An 18,746-nucleotide genomic window follows, 5' to 3' on the forward strand; every position below is an offset into this window, starting at 1 on the left:
TTTTTGGGGAAAAAATTAGTTAGCGCAGAATTTCCTTGCTGTCAATCATGATGTTTTTATCTGCTGTGCATAATCCGAAATTACCTTCTCAAGAAATGAAATTTCGACCATAGAGGGATTCGAACTCCCAATCTTTTGATTCAAAGTCAGACGCCTTATCCGTTATGCCTTGCGGATGTTGGAATGTGTCGAATTGTGTAGATTTGGAACGCTCAAGATGCCGTTGTCTTCCTGCTTAGATGACCAAATTTTTCTGAAACATTAGCTAGCGGAGAAGTTCCTTGCTGTCAATCATTATCTTTTTATCTGCTGTGCATTATCTGGAAATACCTTCTCAAAAAATGAAAATTCGACCACAGAGGGATTCGAACCCCCAATCTTGTGATTCGAAGTCAGACGCCTTATCCTTTAGGCCATGCGCCCGTTGGATGTTTGACGAAATGTGTAGGTCTAAAATGCTCAAGATGCCCATGTTTTACTGCTAAGACGAGCAGATTTTGGGAAATTTCAATAAGCGCAGAAGTTCCTTGCTGTCAATGTCAATCTTGATGATTTTATCTGCTGTGCGTAATCTGAAATTACCTTCTCAAGAAATGAAAATTTGACCACAGAGGGATTCGAACACACAATCTTCTGATTCGAAGTCAGACGCCTTATCCGTTAGGCCATGCGGCCGTTGGAAGGATTTTTTAATGGGTAGGTTTAAAATGCTCTGGATGCCGTTGTTTTACTGCTAAGGTGAGCAATTTTTTGGGAAAATTTATTTAGCGCAGAATTTCTTTGCTGTCAATCATGATGTTTTTATCTGCTGTGCATAATCCGGCATTACCTTCTCGAGAAATGAAAACTTGACCACAGAGGGGTTTGAACTCCCAATCTTCTGATTCGAAGTCAGACGCTTTATCCGTTAGGCCATGCGGTCGTTGGAAGATTTTCGAAATTGGTAGATTTAAAATGCTCTGGATGCCGTGGTTTTACAGCTAAGATGAGCAATTTTTTGGAAAATTTAGTTAGCGCAGAATTTCCTTGCTGTCAAACTTGATGTTTTTATCTGCTGTGCATAATCCGAAATTACGTTCTCAAAAAATGAAAAGTCGATCGCAAAGGGATTCGAACACACAATCTTCTGATTCGAAGTCAGACGCCTTATCCGTTAGGCCATGCGGCCGTTGGAAGGATTTTTTAATGGGTAGGTTTAAAATGCTCTGGATGCCGTTGTTTTACTGCTAAGGTGAGCAATTTTTTGGGAAAATTTATTTAGCGCAGAATTTCTTTGCTGTCAATCATGATGTTTTTATCTGCTGTGCATAATCCGGCATTACCTTCTCAAGAAATGAAAACTTGACCACAGAGGGGTTTGAACTCCCAATCTTTTGATTCGAAGTCAGACGCCTTATCCGTTAGTCCATGCGGGAGTTGGAATGTGTCACAATGTGTAGATTTGAAATGCTCAAGCTGCTGTTGTTTTCCTGCTTAGATGAGAAAATTTTTGGGAACATTTAGTTGTGCGCGTCAATCTCCACAATTCGAAAAGAAAGCGCTGCAACATTAGTTAGCGCAGAATTTCCTTGCTGTCAATCATGATGTTTTTATCTGCTGTGCATAATCCGAAAACACCTCAAAAAATGAAAAGTCGACCACAGAGGGATTCGAAGCCCGAGTTTTCTGATACGAAGTCAGACGCTTTATCCGTTAGGCCATGCGGCCGTTGGAAGGTTTTCGAACGCTCAAGATGCCGTTGTTTTACTGCTTAGATGGCCAAATTTTTCTGAAACATTAGCTAGCGGAGAGAGAAGTTCTTTGCTTTCAATCATTATCTTTTTATCCGCTGTGCATTATCTGAATTTACCTTCTCAAAAAATGAAAAGTCGACCACAAGGGATTCGAACCCCTAATCTTCTGATTCGAAGTCAGACGCCATATCCGTTAGGCAATGCGGCCGTTGGAAGGTTTTCGAAATGGGTAGATTTAAAAAGCTCTGGATACCGTTGTTTTACTGCTAAGATGAGCAAATTTTTGGGGAAAAAATTAGTTAGCGCAGAATTTCCTTGCTGTCAATCATGATGTTTTTATCTGCTGTGCATAATCCGAAATTACCTTCTCAAGAAATGAAATTTCGACCATAGAGGGATTCGAACTCCCAATCTTTTGATTCAAAGTCAGACGCCTTATCCGTTATGCCTTGCGGATGTTGGAATGTGTCGAATTGTGTAGATTTGGAACGCTCAAGATGCCGTTGTCTTCCTGCTTAGATGACCAAATTTTTCTGAAACATTAGCTAGCGGAGAAGTTCCTTGCTGTCAATCATTATCTTTTTATCTGCTGTGCATTATCTGAAAATACCTTCTCAAAAAATGAAAAGTCGACCACAGAGGGATTCGAACCCCCAATCTTGTGATTCGAAGTCAGACGCCTTATCCTTTAGGCCATGCGGCCGTTGGATGTTTGACGAAATGTGTAGGTCTAAAATGCTCAAGATGCCCATGTTTTACTGCTAAGACGAGCAGATTTCGGGAAATTTCAGTAAGCGCAGAAGTTCCTTGCTGTCAATGTCAATCTTGATGATTTTATCTGCTGTGCGTAATCTGAAATTACCTTCTCAAGAAATGAAAATATGACCACAGAGGGATTCGAACCCCCAATCTTATGATTCGAAGTCAGACGCTTTATCCGTTAGGCCATGCGGTCGTTGCAAGGTTTTCGAAATTGGTAGATTTAAAATGCTCTGGATGCCGTCGTTTTACTGCTAAGATGAGCAATTTTTTGGGAAAATTTAGTTAGCGCAGAATTTCCTTGCTGTCAATCTTGATGTTTTTATCTGCTGTGCATAATCCGAATTTACGTTCTCAAAAAATGAAAAGTCGACCGCAGAGGGATTCGAACACCCAATCTTCTGATTCGAAGTCAGACGCCTTATCCGTTAGGCCATGCGGCCGTTGGAAGGATTTTTTAATGGGTAGGTTTAAAATGCTCTGGATGCCGTTGTTTTACTGCTAAGGTGAGCAAATTTTTGGGAAAATTTATTTAGCGCAGAATTCCTTGCTGTCAATCATGATGTTTTTATCTGCTGTGCATAATCCGGCATTACCTTCTCAAGAAATGAAAATTTGACCACAGAGGGGTTTGAACTCCCAATCTTTTGATTCGAAGTCAGACGCCTTATCCATTAGTCTATGGGGGAGTTGGAATGTGTCACAATGTGTAGATTTGAAATGCTCAAGCTGCTGTTGTTTTCCTGCTTAGATGAGAAAATTTTTGGGAAAGTTTAGTTGTGCGCGTCAATCTCCACAATTCGAAAAGAAAGCGCTGCAACATTAGTTAGCGCAGAATTTCCTTGCTGTCAATCATGATGTTTTTATCTGCTGTGCATAATCCGAAAACACCTTCTCAAAAAATGAAAAGTCGACCACAGAGGGATTCGAAGCCCGAGTTTTCTGATTCGAAGTCAGACTCTTTATCCGTTAGGCCATGCGGCCGTTGGAAGGTTTTCGAAATTGGCAGGTTTAAAATGCTCTGGATGCCGTCGTTTTACTGCTGAGATGAGCAAGTTTTTGGGAAAATTAAGTTATCGCAGAATTTCCTTGCTGTCAATCTTGATGTTTTTATCTGCTGTGCATAATCCAAAATTACGTTCTCAAAAAATGAAAATTCGACCACAGAGGGATTCGAACCCCCAATCTTCTGATTCGAAGTCAGACGCCTTATCCGTTAGGCCATGCGGCCGTTGGAAGAATTTTTTAATGGGTAGGTTTAAAATGCTCTGGATGCCGTTGTTTTACTGCTAAGATGAGCAAATTTTTGGGAAAATTTATTTAGCGCAGAAGTTCCTTGCTGTCAATCAAGGTGTTTTTTTTATCTGCTGTGCAAAGTCCGAAATTACCTTCTCAAGAAATGAAAATTCGACCACAGAGGGATTCGAACCCCCAATCTTCGGATTCGAAGTCAGACGCCTTATCCGTTAGGCCATGCGGGTATTGGAATGTGTCGAATTGTGTAGACTTGAAATGCTCAAGATGCCGTTGTTTTCCTGCTTAGATGAGCAAATTTTTCTGAAACATTAGCTAGCGGAGAAGTTCCTTGCTGTCAATCATTATGTTTTTATCTGCTGTGGATTATCTGAAATTACCTTCTCAAAAAATGAAAAGTCGACCACAGAGGGATTCGAACCCCCAATATTCTGATTCGAAGTCAGACGCCTTATCCGTTGGGCCTTGCGGCCGTTAGAAGGTTTTCGAAATAGGTAGATTTTAAATGCTCTGGATGCCGTTGTTTTACTGCTAAGATGAGCAAATTTTTGGGAAAATTTATTTAGCGCAGAAATTCCTTGCTGTCAATCAAGATGTTTTTATCTGCTGTGCATAATCCGAAATTACCTTCTGAAGAAATGAAATTTCGAACATAGAGGGATTCGAACTCCCAATCTTTTGATTCAAAGTCAGACGCCTTATCCGTTAGGCCTTGCGGATGTTGGAATGTGTCGAATTGTGTAGATTTGGAACGCTCAAGATGCTGTTGTTTTCCTGCTTAGATGACCAAATTTTTCTGAAACATTAGCTAGCGGAGAGAGAAGTTCTTTGCTGTCAATCATTATCTTTTTATCCGCTGTGCATTATCTGAATTTACCTTCTCAAAAAATGAAAAGTCGAACACAAGGGATTCGAACCCCCAATCTTCTGATTCGAAGTCAGACGCCATATCCGTTAGGCAATGCGGCCGTTGGAAGGTTTTCGAAATGGGTAGATTTAAAAAGCTCTGGATGCCGTCGTTTTACTGCTAAGATGAGCAAATTTTTGGGGGAAAAATTAGTTAGCGCAGAATTTCCTTGCTGTAAATCATGATGTTTTTATCTGCTGTGCATAATCCGAAATTACCTTCTCAAGAAATGAAATTTCGACCATAGAGGGATTCGAAGTCCAAATATTTTGATTCAAAGTCAGACGCCTTATCCGTTATGTCGAATTGTGTAGATTTGGAACGCTCAAGATGCCGTTGTCTTCCTGCTTAGATGACCAAATTTTTCTGAAACATTAGCTAGCGGAGAAGTTCCTTGCTGTCAATCATTATCTTTTTATCTGCTGTGCATTATCTGAAAATACCTTCTCAAAAAATGAAAAGTCGACCACAGAGGGATTCGAACCCCCAATCTTGTGATTCGAAGTCAGACGCCTTATCCTTTAGGCCATGCGGTCGTTGGATGTTTGACGAAATGTGTAGGTCTAAAATGCTCAAGATGCCCATGTCTTACTGCTAAGACGAGCAGATTTCGGGAAATTTCAGTAAGCGCAGAAGTTTCTTGCTGTCAATCATGATGTTTTTATCTGGTGTGCATAATCGGAAATTATCTTCTCAAGAAATGATAATTCTCCCACAGAGGGATTCGAACCCTCAATCTTCTGATTTGAAGTCAGACGCCTTATCCGTTAGGCCATGCGGCCGTTGGAAGGTTTTCCTAATGGGTAGATTTAAATTGCTCTGGATGCCGTTATTTTACTGCTAAGATGAGCAATTTTTTTGGGAAAATTTAGTTAGCGCAGAAGTTCCTTGCTGTCCATCATGATGTTTTTATCTGCTGTGCGTAATCTGAAATTACCTTCTCAAGAAATGAAAAATCGACGACAGAGGAAATCGAACCTCTAATCTTTTGATTTGAAGTCAAACGACTTATCCGTTAGGCAATGCGGCCGTTGGAAGGTTTACGAAATGAGTAGATTTAAAATGCTCTGGATGCCGTTTTTTTACTGCTAAGATGAGCAAATTTTTGGGAAAATTTAGTTAGCGCAGAATTTCCGTGCTGTCAATCATGATGATTTATCTGCTGTGCATAATCCGAAATTACCTTCTCAAGAAATGAAAATTCGACCACAGAGGGTTTGGAACTCCCAATCTTTTGATTCGAAGTCAGACGCCTTTTCCATTAAATCATCTAGCCGCTAGAAGTTTGCCCGAATGTTTAGATTTAAAATGCTCAGGATTCCATTGTTTTACTGCTTAGTTGAGCAAAATTTTGTGAAAATAAGTTAGCTGTCAAAAACCTTGCTGTCCATTTTGATGTTTTATCTGCTGTGCATAGTTTGAAAGTACAGTCTCAAGAAATTAAAATCAAACATTCTTCCCTAATCCGAATCCCTTTTCTGGAATCCCAGTCTTCTGATTCGAAGTCAGAGGCTTAATCAATTAGGCCATGCGGCCGTTGGAAGGTGGTCGAAATGTGTAGATTATAATGCTCTGGATCGCATAGTTTTACTGCTTGGATGAACAAATTGTTTTTCAAAAATTAGTCGACGCAAAAGTTCCTTGCTGTCAATCTTGATGTTTTTATCTGCTGTGCAGTTTGGAGTTACAGGCTCAAGAAATTAAAATTCGACCATAGAGCGATTTGAAGCCCCACTCTTCTACTTCGGAGTCTCAAGCCTTAACCGTTAGGTCATGCGGTCGTTGCAAGGCTGACGGAATGTGTAGATTTAAAATGCTCTTGATGCCTTCTTTCACTGCTTAGATGAGCAAGTTTCATGTAAAAAAAAACATATTAGTTAGCGGAGAATTTCCTTGCTGTCAATCTTGATGCTCTTATCTGCTGTGCATCGTTTGGAAGTACAGGCTCAAGAAATTAAAAAAGCGGCGTCCGAGATTTGAACCTCCAATCTTCTGCTTTAAAGACAGGAGTCTTATTCCTTCGGTCACCTTCCCGTTGGAAAGTTGTCCGATTGTGTAGATTTAATATGCACTGGATTCCATTGTTTCACAATAAGTCAAGAAATATTTTGTGAAAAACTGTTAAGCCTATACTTTCCTAGCTGTCGAGTTTGATGTTTTCATCTGCTGTGCTTAATCTGTAATTACCAATTAACTCAAGAAATGAAAATTCGACCACAGACGGATTTGAACACCAATTTTATGATATGAAGTCAGACGCCTTATGCGTTTGGGCATACTGCCGTTGGAGGGCTGTCGAAACGTGTAAATTTAAAATGCTCTGGATGCCAGTGTTTAACTGCGTAGATGAGCAAATATTTGTCAAAAGTTAGTAGGCGCTGAAGTCCCTCGCTGTTGCTGTCAATCTTGATGTTTTTATCTGCTCCAAGCAGGTTGATTTTTCCAAGATTTTTAATTATGTTTTCATAAATCAATTGCTCAAACTTTTTAATTAAAGCGTGGAATTTTGAAATGGATCGCAAATTTCCGATTGTGAAAGATCACCACTGTGGATTGCAGTAACTTCAGCCAACTTAAATATATTGGTAAATGGTTTGCAACATGGAATGACTGTGGCTATTATTTAGAGCTGATACAATAGCAAAATTCTGTTTTTTTTTAGAGCAATTATATTGAAATCATAAGCATTTGTACAAAACTTGTTGGGAAAACAGTTTATAAGATCTGATTTTTTAGAGCTTTGATTTGGAGCTGTTTTCGGATTTTGTTTGAATTGTTCATTCAGTTGAGATCCGACTGTTGTAAGGTAATGAATAAACCTACAATTTTTGCAAAAAGCCAAAAGATTTTGTGTGACGGTACTTTCAAGACTGCACCAAAAGGGTTTCGTCAAATTTATAAATATTTCAGTGTAGTGCAAGATCGCCCAATTCCATATTTTTAGGCTCTGATGTCTGACAAATTAACAATTGAAGCTTTCCAACACTTATTGGAAAAAATTGACAAAATATAAACAAGTTCATTATATCCGATTAAGAGACGAGTATCATCGCCGCCCTGAAAAAACTAAGGCTCAAGAAATTAAAATTAACCACAGAGAGATTTGAATCCCCATTCTTCTAATTCGAAGTAAGAAGCTTAATCAGTTAGGCCAAGCGGCCGTTGGAAATGTGTAGATTTAGAATGCTCTGGATGGCAGTGTTTTACTGCTTGGGTGAACAAATTTTTGTCAAAAGTTAGTCAGCGCAAAAGTTCCTTGCTATCAATCTTGATGTTTTTCTCTGCTGTGATTAGTTTGGAATTACATGCTCAAGAAATTCAAATTCGACCACAGGGGTTCGAACTCCCAATTTTTTTATTCGAAGTCAGACGCCTTATCCGTTAGTCCATGCGGCTGTTGGAAAGTGTCGAAATGTGTAGATTTGAAATGCTCAAGATGCTGTTGTTTTCCTGCTTAGATGAGAAAATTTTTAGGAAAGTTTAGTTAGCGCAGAATTTCCTTGCTGTCAATCTTGATGTTCTTATCTGCTGTGAATCGTTTCAATTACAGGCTCAAGAAATTAAAAATTGGCCACAGTTATTTGAATCTTCAATCTTCTGATTCGAAGCCAGACGCCCTATTCCTTCGGTCACCTGCCCGTTGGAAGGTTGTCCGGTTGTGTAGATTCAAAATGCTCTGGATTCCATTATTTCACACTTAGTCCAGAAACATTATGTGAAAAAATTATTTTTGTCTATATTTTCCTAGCTGTCAATCTTGATGTTTTCATCTGCTTTGCCTAATCTGAGTTTACCTTTTCAGGAAATGAAAATTCGACCTCAGAGTGATTTCAACCCCCAGTCCTCTGATTCTATGTCAGATGCCTTATCCGTTAAACCATGTGGCTGTTGTTATCTCCTGTACATAGTTTGCAAGTACAAGCTCAAAAAATTAAAAATCGACCACTGAGGGGTTTGAAGCCCAAATTTTCTGCTTCGAAGTCGGAAGCCTTATTCTTTAGGTCATGCGGCCGCTGAAAGGTTTTACGAATGTGTAAGTGGTATGAGGGGCCGCCAGGGATCCTTGGGGGGGGGGGCAAAATCACCTAAAATAAGACGTGGGCGCCTAAGATCCGACACCTAAGGGGTCCAAAATTATCTTGTAGTCAGCCGGCATTTTGCTGGTGGATTACAAGATCCTCACTTGAGGATCAAATTTCAAATTTTTGGGTGGCCTCCCCCCTGAGGATTTTACCAAGAGTCATATACCCATGTAGCAAATTTCTAGATCCCTGGTTGATAATTAAAGTAGGATCCTTAATTTTTTACATTCATTTTCTCAGTCCTTTTACATTCATGTTTCTTTTCCTTCTTTCATTCCTTCAGAACGCATGATATTTTGACGCCGTCATTGACCGCAAACATTTCCCTTTAGTTTTGCTGGAACATTTCTTTCCAGCTTCGATTTCTATTTTGGTGTTTGGAATAACTTTGCTTGGCTAAATCAAATTTCTCCCGTTGCGTTTATTTATTGAATTTATAGCGGCGAGTAGAACTTAATTGGAAACAAAGACAAGTGGTATTTGCTCAAATTAGACCGGACAAATTTTAGAAACAAATTGTCTATTACTGATTGTGGTAAGTATGCAAAATAAAATGAGCTTATTTTACAAATGAAATATAAATTTGGGTATAGTTTTTTTTTGCAAATTAAGCTTTACAAATATTACAAGCAAAATATTAATCAGAGTGGGATAAATGAAATGTAAAAAGTTATTTTAGTTAATTAATCATTGTCAAATTGGGAGCAGTTTAAAACCCTTTTACTTTTCTTGGCAATTACTGGAGAGTTATTTGCACTCTCCGAACTGGTATTATCTAATTTACTGCTATTTCCGTCAGCCGCCATAGTATTGTCACGTTCTTCTTGAGCCTCGAACGCAATGTAAGGATTGTTTGGGTAAGGTTTATCTACAGTCTTAGAACTGTCAGCCAAATCTTCACGCAATTCTTTCTTAGTGTATTTCCTTCTGTTATACAGTCCTGGGTCTGGCGGTGACCAGTCCGAGTCATCAATATTTATTTCCCTTTGAAATGGCTGTGTATTAAAGTTATCGAAAATGGTGTTCGAAGAAGAACAAGGGTTATTTTCTAAACTAACATCCCAGTCGTCGAGTGAAATTTGGTTATTAAATTCATCTTCGCGGGTCAAAAAGGGACCAAAAGGTAAACAGGTTACCAGGTCACCGAGGAGGAATGTCTTTGTGTCCAAAGCTGTTAACGCTAATTTATTTATGTTGACAGTTTGTAGCTCGTGTTTTTTTGATCTGATACTCGTGTTTTTAACTCGAAATTTTCTGTGGTTGAATAGGGCGTCCCTAAAGCGATCATGTGTCAGCTGTTTTTTTGTGCATACCAAGAGATTCCTTTCGCTGAGACTTTGTTGCTCCTATCTAAAACAAAAAAAAACAGAAATTGTGAAAGGTATTAAAGGTGCCAACCAAATTGAATTATTTTTTCTGTCATTGGGTTTTTGGAATTTGATTAATTTTTACCACTTACTTTTGAGTTTAAGAGAATATAATTTCGGTTTAAGTGCTACAAATTCTTCTATCAAGTCTCCACCCATCTCGTCCTTGAACATTAGCACCTGTTTCTTGTGGGTTTCATTATACAGTGGTGATTGTTTGGGATAGTTCGAGAAGTCAAGCAAGTGTCCCATTTCTTTAAGTTCCTCGTATATATCGTCACATTTTATCATTTAAATAAAGCTATCAGTATCGGAGTATAATAGCTCAAGATTAAAGTTTGGCTTCATTTGCACGTTGTGGGTTTCGAACATGTATTTTTTTGCAATGTCTAATATTACTGCGCCAACGATCGTTGGCTTATCCCACCGGATTGAGCTCGGATTGAATGTTACTGTAGCAAGGTCTTCGTGTATGATTTGGAATGACTTCAATGAGCTCTGGCACAACTTTTGCAGTAGCTCGGTTTCGTTACGCACTATACTCATTTTTGTTCTGTTTCGTTTACTTTCCATCGTCTTGCCGAAAGATGAGTTTATTATGAGCTTATAAAAATTTTCCTCAAAAATGTTCTTAAGCTTCTTTCTTAGCTCAGTGTTCATCTGTACAAAAGGGGCCATCCATTTAAAATGTCGAAATTGCAGCACTCTATGAAGGTGAGTCACCTTCACACCTAATTGTATGTAAAGCTGAAGGGTCAGATAATGCAAAATATATCCTGACTTTTTTGTAGAGACTGTATAAGCTTAGGCACTTTGGGTAGACTGGTGATACCTAATTTTCCCATCATTTCCACTTGATCGGTACTCAAGTCAGTTATCTGTACAATTTCTGTTGATGGCGCGGGAGGGAGGATAGTCTTTGAAGTAGTCATGGAGCTCGTCGGGGAACTCGATATCTACCTCCGCTAGGTAACCCCACTCACTATCCTCTTCCTTCAATAGTAGTTCAGGTATATCCCATTTGAAATCGCTTAAGGGCAACGAGTAATTTTGCATGATACTTCCGTAGAGATTATTTGCGTCGATGTTTACGATGAACGAATTTTCCTCATTTTTATCGTGGTCGTCAAGATACTGGTTGTTGGCTTTCCAGTATTTTGGGCATATACAGACGACATTCCACCACGAATCATCCCCTCTTCAAAGTGAAGGTGGTCGCGCTCGGTTAGCAATCGAAGATCTGCTCGGCACATTTCAAGGAACACATCCACCGCCAAGTTACTTGCGGTTTAATAGTGCGCGCAATCGACTCCATATGTTTCATAGCACACGGATCGAAAAGCTTCGAACACAGAAGCAAGTAACAGCACATCGGTAGAGAGGTACAGGTCGTGGTAGTCACCAATTGAATTACAGCCGAATTTAGTGAATACCATGATTGCATGGTTGAACTCTGATCGATCTGCACTGACCGGCTAGGCTATTCGTCCACAGTCTTCGGGAGGGTAATCGCGGTTCATTGAATTTCTTGAAGCTATCAATGTAGCTGTAGGGGTAGAACCCTTTTCGTTTCAAAAGATCAATTTTCTCCATTGAATGTCCTTTTGCTTTGAAGAAATTTTCCAATAGACTGAAATTATCAGGTGGCAAGTTATTAACGAGTGTTGATAAGGAAGTTGCATGAACTTGTAGGAGTCGTTAAATCTCAGATTCTCATACACTTTTCTAATTTTTCCACTTTTATCGTAGAACGTTTTGATCCATACCGATATGGTTATTGAGATGAATTTTTCTTCGGTGCTTGGTATGACAGAGAAGACATTGTGTGGGTTGCTTTTATTCAATGCTCGAATGATACAATGTAGGTCATAGTTTGCTAGATTGTGGGCAACTACAAGAATGAAATTAGTTGTCTTGCGGTTGATGTTGCATGTATTATGTGCCCACCCGAGAAACTTGTTGGTATAGTGACAGTGGTCTAATACCTTTTCCTCATCCCATGCAAAAGGCAATTCGCATATCCAGCACTCGGATGTATCATCTTTTCTTGTTTCTCTTTGCCCCGTGAACGCGTAATGTCTTCTTTTTTCAATGTAAACTTCCTTTGCAAGCATTTCCAAGCTCAGCAACAGATGTTCGATACTGTCAGGTCCCCTTTTCAACTCGAACTTGACCACCTCGGGGTTTCCAAATTCTACAGCTGCGAATGCATACCCACAGTTCTGGTATTTTTCGATATGGTGAGTGTTCGATTTTTCGTTGTCAGGCTCTGGGCCAGCTACGGGTACAATTAATGGCTCCAAGTCGAAGTATACTATACGTGGTACAAACGATCGTGCACCAAAGTTTTTAAACACAAGTCGATCGTTGTCGGGCCCGGGCATCGTGATTTCAATGCCATCTTGTCGATAGCAAATTTCTTGATGTCGACGTAGAATGTCGTTGGAAGTGCAAGTGTGGAAGCAATTTCGGCAGATTTCATTTCTGTCGCGTGGTGCTCTTTTGCGAATAAAGTTGACCAGCTTTGTCAGGTCGTTGATTAGCAAATAGTGATTTGCAGAACCGTCGGAAAGAAGCAGCAAGTCCATCACAAATGTACAATTTAGCTCTTTTGAAATCCGGATTGGTATCAGCTCTTCTGACTGGTACCTAAATAAGAGAAGGAAAAAAAAGTTTACTTTATTTGAAATGGAATAAACTTCTAGGTCATGGTTGATTTTTTTTTAATAGAAAAAATTTCTGGGAGAAATTTGAAATGTCAAATAAACTTACCGAAATACGTTGATTTGAACATTGTTCAATCTTTCAAATCTTCCTATTTCCAGAATGCTCATTGGCATCTCAAAATCTCCTTGAATCTTCACTATCTGTTTCATCTCTCGCTGTCTTGCATCTGGTTGCCTTTGTGGGTGTTCCTCCGCGTTCCCTTCATCTTGATTGTCGTTGACGGCAACGACGACAACATCCTTATCAGACTCTCCTTTTACTTCATCATCATCGCTGCCTTCGTCCTCGCTGTCTTCTTCTTTATACGTTGCACATTTGGTCTTTTTTCGGTATGCCTGAGAAGATGCGTATAGAGGTGGACCATGTTTGAGGTGATAGGCTGCAATGAAGCAATACAGAAAGCATTTATCGTTCGTCTTTGTTTCTATATTTACAAGGTTGAAGTTCTGTTTTTTGAGACCAAGGGGTAGCGGCAAGTAGCTTCGTGCGCGCATTGGAGACAGTTTAGCGAAATTGATAGTTACTTTCGAAATTCTTTCAATTATCCACCCACTTCCATGAGCATATGTTCAATCATCTCAATGTTCTGCCCCTGTTCCAGACCACCATAATTGACACGTACCATCTCGGTGTTCAAGAAAATTGTGATTTTCTCAACATTGGGTTCTTCGTCGTTTTCCACGGTAGGGTGTTTCATCAAGCTCACTTCAACTGAGAATTGCACCTTAATTGATCCGTTTTGCGAGTGCTCGAATATGAAGTCATCAATGACTTCTTTGTTTCGCATCATGAAATCGAGCAGGTCGATTTCATTTTCGTCGAAATCTAGTTGATATTTCTTCAAATTGCCATTGAAAGCGGTTTGATTCTCAGTCAAAATTGACCGAGTGCTTGAGGTACTCGCCGCGTTGTTGATGAACCTTCGATGGCGATAGTCTCATTGCTACCACCACCACCACCACCACCACCGGTTGAAGTAGAGCCAGCATCCGAATCCCAGACTGGAAGTCCATGGCGGTTGTTCATGTGACTCTGATATTTTTCCAAGCTCATAAACACTGTTCTGCAAATTGCGGAGTGCTTGTTTGCTGATTTACCGTGATCTATTTCAATGTGATAAATAGTTTCAGCCACCGAACTGAACTCCTCAAGGCAGTCATCGCATTTGACTCTGACGGCTGCAATCGGCGCATGAAGGTTGTGGACTGTCTTCTTATGACGTCGTAGGTTTTTAGCAGAGCCCAGAACCGCATAACACAGATGACATGCGAGATTGGTTTTAGCTTTAGAAGTATTAGGCATTGTTTTGTTGATTTTCTTTCGAAAGTTCATGATTTGAGAAAAATTCAAACTGGTCTGATTAATCAGAAGAAAGTTTTTGAATAAAGGTTTTTTGTTTCAATCAAGAACTGCTGAAATTCAGAAAGCAAAAGACAAAAGTGAATTTTTACTTTGGGGTTAAAATCTTAATTGTTTTCCAACCACAAGCGTAGGTGAATTATAGTTGTTGATTAGCGGTTTTATTTTCCTTTTCGGTTATATTAGTCAGTCCTGTTAAGGAAATAATCATTACTGAGACCTGGTGGTTTGACTAATTCCTTTCAAGTATATAGATTTAACTTCAAGTCTTGCTTAAACACCTATCCCCTAGTACACTTAGTTTGAAGTGACTAATATTTCTGTAGGCAGGTATATAAAAGGAATTAGAGCTAACCACCACGGTAAAAGAAGGAATTGCAGGTGATTCTATCAGGGTTGCTTGGAATTGGCTGAAAACAGTTCTGAACCCCATAACTTTTGATCTGATTAAGATAGACAGTTCACCGTGGGGATTTTTCTGTTGTCCTGTGACAGGTTAAACCAGTAGCCTAGCAATTTTTTATTGTAGTCAATAAACGAGATAAAAAACTTGAAAAAAATAAAAAAAAAACTAAAAATAAAAAATTTTCTGTTTCTAGCTTGAAATTGTTCAATTTTGCAGGCAGTCGACCAGGAAAGAGTGTACACACGCTGGATTATGTTCAGATAGCCGATCAGAACAATTTTCAGAAAAGTTTCTGTTCCCCTATGGTAGGGCAACACGGTGGTATAGCAAATTTTTGCTAAAAGCTTTAATTTATAATTGAGACGAAAAAACTCTGCTGAAAATTAGTGTAAATACTTGAAAAAATTTGAGAAAATCGAAAAAAATTGAAATTAAAAAAAAAATTTTTATTATTCTCTAATGTTTAATTATGGTTCCCACCGATCAGGAAAGGTTAACGACGCATTTAAACACTTTCTAAAGTTCACTAGAAGCGATTTTCGAAAAAGTGACTAGTAAGGGTGTCTAGAACGTGAACCGAGATGAAATTCGAATGTTTTTTGTATCCATTAGCATCCCTGAACCATTATTTTTGCTTAAAAACAACTCCTTCACGGTGAATTTTCATTTTTTCGATTTTCGGAATTTTGAACTACATTAAAAATAAATTTTTTTAACTTCACAAAAGCGAACCAATTGATTTGCGTAGAACCATAGGTTCAGAGCGTCAAGTTTTATAGTTCGGAATAAAAGATTTTGCTGATTTCTTTTTCAAAAAAGTGTTATTTTTGAAATTTTCATATTTTTCTAAAAATAGGATTTTGACTAATTCAAGGTTCTGAAACAGATAATTTTTGATCTGATTAAGATAGACGCTTGGTTAGGTGAACCGTTTCTGTTCTTCTATAATAGGGCAAGCCATAGGGATTATTAATTGCTCAACTAGATTATTGGTAGAGTAAGAAATGACTTGTGAATATTTTTGGGATGAAAAAGAAAAATTAAACAAAATTTCAAAATTAACATTAACCTAAAATTTTGTTTCCAATGGTTTGCTATGATTTTTTTTTGTCGTACTGGGAAACAAAGGGTGTCCTACAATTAGTCGATCGATTGTAACAAAACTTTCCTCATCTATTTCAAAATTAAAAGATTTTAATGGAACATTCTACCTGATACTCTATCTATCTCTTTCTTGATTTTTCTTATCGATTGAGTTTGATTGAAAACAATACACTCAAATTTAATTTACTCAATTGACACAGAAATCATAAAACATATACTTATATATACAAACAGAAATCAAACTGAGTTGATAAAAAGTGAAAGCAACACATCAAACCAAAACAAATTCCATAATTTTAATAAATCAAAACAGTTTTTAAAAGTTTTCTTAAAACGGATTGAATACAATTTTACGTTTTTTGGGCGCATAGCAAGCATTGATAGGCGGCGTCTCAGCTACTAAGTTTGGTGCCGTGGGACTTTGACTGGCGGAAGAAGAAGCAGAAGAAGTGTGCTGCTGCTGTTGTTGAGTGATTGAAAAAATGTTCGGTTTTATTGGGGTTTTGGGCGTCTGCTGGTCCTCATCTTTTTTCTCTGTTGAATCTGGTGATTCAATCGACTCAATGTTCCAGTAGATTTCTCGCTCTGCTAAATCTCTAATGGATCCTTCCTGATTTTCGTAGAAGGGGATCGATTGGCAATCGTAGTAAAACAGTATTTTTCTCGGTGAACGATCAAGGCAAGTAGGGTCTTGAATATCTGTGCGCTTCAGCGCAGGATACAATTCAGTCACACAACAACTCTCGTAGACCTGTTTTCTGCTTTGTATGAGGATACCAATTTGATCTAGCAAATAATTGGGTAACATCATATGGTTTTTAGTGACCCATTCATCGAATTCTCTGCTTCCTGGATCAAGATCGTTGAAAGGACTTGCTTTTCGATGACTTATTTTCCGTTCCTGTTGAACCACTACGATAGAACCTCTGGTATAAGTTTGGTATAATATAGCTCTTTCAAGAGAATTAGTTTAAATGATTTGCAGTGGAGTTGCCATCGTTGAAAATTTTGTATTGACTGATTTGAGAGATTGAATAAAAATAGTGAGTAGATTCAGTTTGACCTACCACTTTTAGTTTTTTTATTGCTGGTTGTCTAAGATTTAGCTAATTACCATAAATCTGGTTTTGTGAAATTTTAATATGTTTTCAGCGCTTTTGCAATTAAAGTAGAAATGTGAACGCTCTGAAAATGTATACTTCAAAGAAACAGCATGGCGCCTTTTTATGATACCCTAAGCACAAAATGACAGAATTTTTACACTTCAAAGAGATAACATGCATGCGGCCAGGGTAAAAACGTTGAGATTTATGAGCTAAAACGGGAATTTGCCAGACAGATGCAAGCTATTGCTCTCTCTACTTCAAATAGAGTGCATCACGCCTTTTTTTATGTCCTCCGGACGAGGGGCTATAAAGGGTCTCCACTTCAAAGTGAGTACATGTATGCCGACATGTAACATTAACTGAGATTTATGACCCATTCAGGGGCTTTCCAGACAGAAATGACAGATGCAATAAACACGCTTTTATCTTATACAAATCCAATTGCAAAAACTAATTAAATTCTCCCGCTATAGGCTGAAGGGGCGCCATAAAAGTAAATCCACAGATATTTGTTAATCTTCTATCCAATTCATTATTCATTTCACTGTATCATAAAACAGTTGAACCAACAAGTCACTACCGTTACCACCACCACTATGTACTCGTCGCTAGAAAATGATACATACTTTTACGATGATTTTCAAGATATATCTTTGGGAGAAAAACGCATTGTACGGGTTGGAACGAAAACTTTTGACAAAATGGGTACATATATCCCAGTTAAGTTATATAAAAAGAATGAAGATGGTGTATTTAAATGTTATCAAGCAGTGCCTTAACGACAAGAGAGTTTGATTGTTTGGCAGATAATTATTCAAAGATTAAAAAATTGGTTAAAAAACAAACTGGTGAAAAGACTTCATCTTCTTCCTCATCCTCCTCAGCTGTAAATGATAAACATCATAAAAGACGATACACGTCAAAACGATCAGTCCGTCCCCAAAAAGAATGTGCTGAAAATGGTGATGAAAACGATGCGGATGATGAATACTCGAATAATAAAAAGTGTAGAGTTGCCTGAAACAGAAAAAAAAATGTTTGAGCAATTTGATTTAACCAGCAGAATGGTTGAAGCAATGTATGAGCAGTCGTCTGAATTTTTAAAAAATTTCGAAAGAATTTAAATTTTTTATTCTGAACAACGAACCCGACGCCTCACAACTCCCTCTAAACACAAATTTTGCATTTGCAACCCACTCAATTCAGAACGAGTCTTGCGCCCAATTGCTCGACAATGAACATCCCCACATCCATGTTCTCATCGAAGTAACCAAGGATTGTGTCGACGTAGTGAAGCATCTAATATTGGGTTGCAGTAAACTTCACCTATCGGGACCCCTGATGGAAAAATTAAAAGATGCTGTCAACTACAACAATTCTATCAACAACTCAACTGACATTGGCAGTGCTCCTCGACGAAGAAGATTGCCACAAGTTTGCTTTGCTTCACAAACTCGATCCATTCAAACTCAAACTGATTTAATCACTAATGTAACAATTGAACGCTTCATTAACATTTTGAATGGTGACAATGCCGCCGAGTTTTCTAAATATTTTGATATTTTTCTGAGTGGGTATGGTTGTTTAGAAATTGATTCACAAACTTTGTTAGTTAAATTTATTTTGGAAAAGAAATTCAAATTTTAATAATCTGTTTTCCTTTTGTTTTTTTAATCAAACACTAAAAAAACTGACTACACCAGCGAAAGGCGTTCCCGAGGAGCGTAGCGATTCATGCCTCAATAGTTTTTTGGGACTCGATAGAAACAATTTCCAGGATACTTTTGAATTTTGATTGTTTTTTTGTTAACAAGATTGCTCTAGAACCCCCTGACTTAGATATTGGAATTAAAAAAATTTAAAAAAAATATATAAATTAAATCACTTCATAACATCAAATCAATTATATCAGCATATGTTTTGCAAATCGCATCATATCATG

The 18,746-nt window shown here is 38.3% G+C and overlaps 1 protein-coding gene and 7 non-coding genes across 10 annotated transcripts in view; 1 reads left to right on the forward strand and 7 right to left on the reverse strand.

Annotated features, from left to right (window-relative positions):
* The window catches only part of LOC134846984 (xaa-Pro aminopeptidase ApepP-like), a 172,784-nt gene that overhangs the window by 132,494 nt on the left and 21,544 nt on the right, over positions 1 to 18,746 (forward strand). The gene's annotated exons all lie outside the window — the stretch shown is intronic.
* Positions 603 to 675, reverse strand: Trnar-ucg (transfer RNA arginine (anticodon UCG)). Its single transcript has one exon. It is a non-coding gene; the product is annotated as a tRNA-Arg (tRNA).
* On the reverse strand, positions 2,364 to 2,436 carry Trnar-ucg (transfer RNA arginine (anticodon UCG)). Its single transcript has one exon. It is a non-coding gene; the product is annotated as a tRNA-Arg (tRNA).
* On the reverse strand, positions 2,616 to 2,688 carry Trnar-ucg (transfer RNA arginine (anticodon UCG)). The gene has a single exon. It is a non-coding gene; the product is annotated as a tRNA-Arg (tRNA).
* On the reverse strand, positions 2,863 to 2,935 carry Trnar-ucg (transfer RNA arginine (anticodon UCG)). Its single transcript has one exon. It is a non-coding gene; the product is annotated as a tRNA-Arg (tRNA).
* On the reverse strand, positions 3,651 to 3,723 carry Trnar-ucg (transfer RNA arginine (anticodon UCG)). Its single transcript has one exon. It is a non-coding gene; the product is annotated as a tRNA-Arg (tRNA).
* Positions 4,147 to 4,219, reverse strand: Trnar-ucg (transfer RNA arginine (anticodon UCG)). The gene has a single exon. It is a non-coding gene; the product is annotated as a tRNA-Arg (tRNA).
* Positions 5,117 to 5,189, reverse strand: Trnar-ucg (transfer RNA arginine (anticodon UCG)). The gene has a single exon. It is a non-coding gene; the product is annotated as a tRNA-Arg (tRNA).

This window comes from Symsagittifera roscoffensis, chromosome 5 (assembly GCF_963678635.1).
Source record: "Symsagittifera roscoffensis chromosome 5, txSymRosc1.1, whole genome shotgun sequence".
Taxonomy (NCBI): Eukaryota; Metazoa; Xenacoelomorpha; order Acoela; family Convolutidae; genus Symsagittifera; species Symsagittifera roscoffensis.